Below are 3,984 nucleotides of genomic sequence, written 5' to 3'. Positions count from 1 at the left end.
GCTTGTGGCTCACACCTGTAATCCTAGCTATTCAGTAGGCTGAAATCTGAGAATCAAGCTTCAAAGCCAGCTCGGGCAGGAAAGTCCTGGAGACTCTTCATCTCCTTAAAATTAATTACCAGGAAACCAGAAGTGGAGGTGTGGCTGAAAGTGGTAGAGCACTAGCCTTGAGCAAAAGAGCTCAGGGACAGGGTCCAGGCCCTGAGTTCAAGCCCAATGACTGACTTAAAAAAAGTTTTTCAAAAATTCAACAATACTGGGGTGCCAGTGGCTCATGTCTGTAATCTTAGCTACTCAGGAGTCTGAGATCTGGATTGCAATTCAAAACCAGCCCAGGCAGAAAAGTCCATAAGACTCTATTTCAAATTAACCAGTAAAACAAACAAACGAACAAACAAACAACAAAAAAAAAAACCCAAGCTGGGCATCTGTGGCTCACACCTGTAATCCTAGCTACTCAGGAGGCTGAGATCTGAGGATCACAGTTCAAAGCCAACCTGGACAGGAAAGTCTGTGAGACTCTTATCTCCAATAAACGACCCGAAAACCGGAAGTGGCGCTGTGGCTTAAGCGGTAGAGTGCTAGCCTTGAGCTGAAGAGCACAGGGACAGCACCCAAGCCAGAGTTCAAGCCCCATGACCAATAAAAAACAAAAACAAAAAACCCAAACTGTAAGTGGAGCTGTGGCTAAAGTAGACAGAGCAACAGCCTTGAATGGAGAAAGCTAAGCAAGAGCATGAGGTTGTACATTCAAGCCCCAATCCCAGCACAATACTTGTTTAATTAATTAATTAAAACTCAAAAATGGCAAACCAAGTCCTCTGCAAATGGAAGTTTTCCAGGAATTCAAGTTAGGGGCCTGAAGAGGGCCCCGTTCGTGAGGAGGACTGTAGTGTGGATTGGCAGAAGGGTGAGGAGGGAAGTCAAGTGGCTCTGAACATGGCCTAAACTCACCACAGTGGCAGTCTTGAACCACCCCTGGAAAGGCTGGGCTTATCCCTGAGCCTTGCTTCCCAGCTGCTTCCCACAACAGCCCTCAGAACTGGCCACAGAAGCTCTTCACCTCCATCTGTGGGTAGAATTGAGGGGCCTGTGAACTCAAATCCCTTTTTTTTTTGGATTACCCATGTGAAAGAAGCATTTTCTTCAATGACAATTGCAGGTAACACATTCTTGTAGAATTAGCAGTTCGAGGATCAGTCACCTAGGGGTACCTATGTTGTCCCTCATCACACCCCAACTGTGCAGATAAACTTGTGTCTACACTGCCTGCCACCTGTGACCAGGGTGTGGCATGGGTGCAACCATGACATTGTGCCATTTTCCCCTGAGTCTCCACCCTGGAGTGGTCCTGGTGGACACACAGAACAGATTGCTGCAGGAATACAAATTCCAGCTCTGTGAATGTCTCAAGAGTTGGGAGCCCAGAGGAGTGCCCCCCCCCCCGCTAAAAAAACTATTAGGGAAAAAAAAAAACAAAACCCAAATCATTCTTGGAAGCTGCTCTGTTCCTTTCTCTACGCCACAGAGAGGCCGCCACTTGGCCTTCCATCTGCCATGGTGCTGGCTTTGGCGAGCTAATTTCCTCCTCCCAGTGTCGGCGGTGAGACAGCAGACACAGAGAACACACTATTCCTTCGTGTCACTTTCAGACATTCTGTTTTCTATGACAACTGTCATTTCTAACAGGGCTCCCAAGCAGTGGGATCCTGACGGTGTCACAGCTGCTGACCCAATGAGATGGATGTACTGTCTCCTCTCCCGGTGGTGGACCCTCAGCTGGCTGGAAGAGATCAGTGTGTCAGCGCTTAACAGTTGCAAGATCAAAACAAAACAAACCCAAGAAACAGTCATGTTGGTGGCTCACGCCTGTAATCCTAGCTACTCAGGAGGCTGAGATCTAAGGATTATGATTTGAAGCCAATCCCTGGCAGGAAAGTCTGTGAGACTCTTATCTCCAATTAATTATCAGAAAACTGGAAATGGAGCACTACTCTTGAGCAAAATAGAAAGCTCAGGGACAGTGCCCAGGCCCCTGAGTTTAAGCCCCCAAGTGGGGGGCGGGGTGTGCAGCAAGGGAAGGGAGAAGTAAAGTCAAAGTATTAGGAAACATGATAGAATTTCCCCCTCCCACACACCCCTTACACTCTCCCCACACCTGGTGTTGGCAGGGGGGCCCACCTGTGCAGTTTCAGGGTCAACAGCCACTCTCTGAGGGTCTTGTTTTCCCATCTGTGCCGCCTGTGTGGTGTGATGAAGACTTCGAGGGCTAAAGAACAAAGGTTGGGGAATCACAAGAAGTTTAGGCTCTTGCAGCTACAGCTGATAGGAATTAGCTGCTGTGGATCTCACCATCTGTCATCCGCAGGGAGGAAGGAGACCGAGGGTACTCTCACTCTCCAACTTTTAAGGGCAACAATGTAGGGGTGGCTTATATCATTCTTACTTGCGTGTTGGGTATGGAGTCACGTGCCTATCATCCCAGCATTGGGAAGGCTGAGCCAGGAGGAGTTCAAGTTCTAGGTCAGCCTGGGCTATTTATCAAGACCCTGTTTCAAAAATAAAATCAACAAAGGGTGAACAAATGCAGCAGTGGTACCCATTGGACACTAGGGTGAAAATGAACTATACAGCTTGTGGGTGGGGATGGGAGGGAAAAACTGGGAGAGAGCAAGGGAAGAGGTGACACTGTCCAAAAAATGTATTCTTTACTCAACTTATGTAACTATAATCCCTTTGAACATCACCTTTATAATAACAATTTAAAAAACAGGGCTGGAAGCATGGCGCACATGGTAGAGCACTTGTCTAGCAAGGATGAAGCCCTAAGTTCAAACTACAGCACAAAAACAAAAACAAAACCTATCAACCTAATGTAGGTTCATCTAAATCCTGTGACCTCATCCCCAGCTAAAATGCCATAATTTTAGAAGGATGAGAGAGCTGACATTGAATGACAATAGCACCTTCTCCCTTCTCCCTTTACATGGTCTAGCCTATGTCTAAAACACTAATGTACATATAAAATTATTATTTTTGATAGTACTGGGATTTAAACTCAGGATTTTTCATGCTAGACAAGCACTCTAATAGTTGAATTATGACCCCAACCATTTTGCTTTTGCTGTTTTTCTAATTGGGTCTTACATGTTCTCCAGACTAGTCTGGACTGTGATCCTCCTATTTATGTTTCCCAAGTAGTCAGGATAATTGGAACACAGTACTGCACTCAACTTTGCAAGATGGATTGAGTCTCATAAATCTTCCCCACCCTCCCACCCCTACCAGGCTGGCCTTAGACTGAGATCTCCTGATCTTAGCCTCCTGAGTAGTAGTAGTAGTGTTATAGGCATGAACCACCATACAAGCCAAGCAACCACTGCAGAACAAGGCTTTAATAATATAAAAGATAAAGCCAGGTGCAGATGACTCACACTTATAACCCTACCTGCTTCAGAGGCTGAGATCAGAAAGGGCTGGTCCAAGACCAGCCTGAGACTACTTCTCAACCAAGCTGAAAAAGGTGCTATATGCCTGCTGTCCTAGCTACATGGGAGGCTGGATCATGGGGCCAGCTTGGGCAGAAAACTCCATGAGACTTCATTTCAACAGAAGGAAGCTGCACATAGTGGCACATGCCTGTTACTTCACCTAGAATAGGAAACCAAAAATAGGTGGGTGTGGTCCAACTAAGCAGGGAGACTCTATCTCAAAAATAACTAGAAATCTAGGTACAGTGGCCCATCTCTAATCCTAGCTACTTAAGAGACACAGTTTGAGGCTAGGTAAAGAAAAGTTTGAAAGACTCCATCTCAACCAATAACTGGACAAGGTTGCATGCTCTTGTCATCCTACGCCACAGGGGATGCACTATTATGGCTGGGCACAGTAGTTTACCTGTCATCCCATCGATAAAGAGAAGGACAAAAAGGAGGATCATAGTCTAGTGTGGCAAAGTGACTTAAGTGGAGGACATCTGCCCAG

Source organism: Dipodomys merriami, unplaced genomic scaffold, assembly GCF_024711535.1.
Source record: "Dipodomys merriami isolate MVZ:Mamm:240054 unplaced genomic scaffold, mDipMer1.0.p SCAF_10, whole genome shotgun sequence".
NCBI lineage: Eukaryota > Metazoa > Chordata > Mammalia > Rodentia > Heteromyidae > Dipodomys > Dipodomys merriami.
This window is presented reverse-complemented; position numbering follows the sequence as displayed.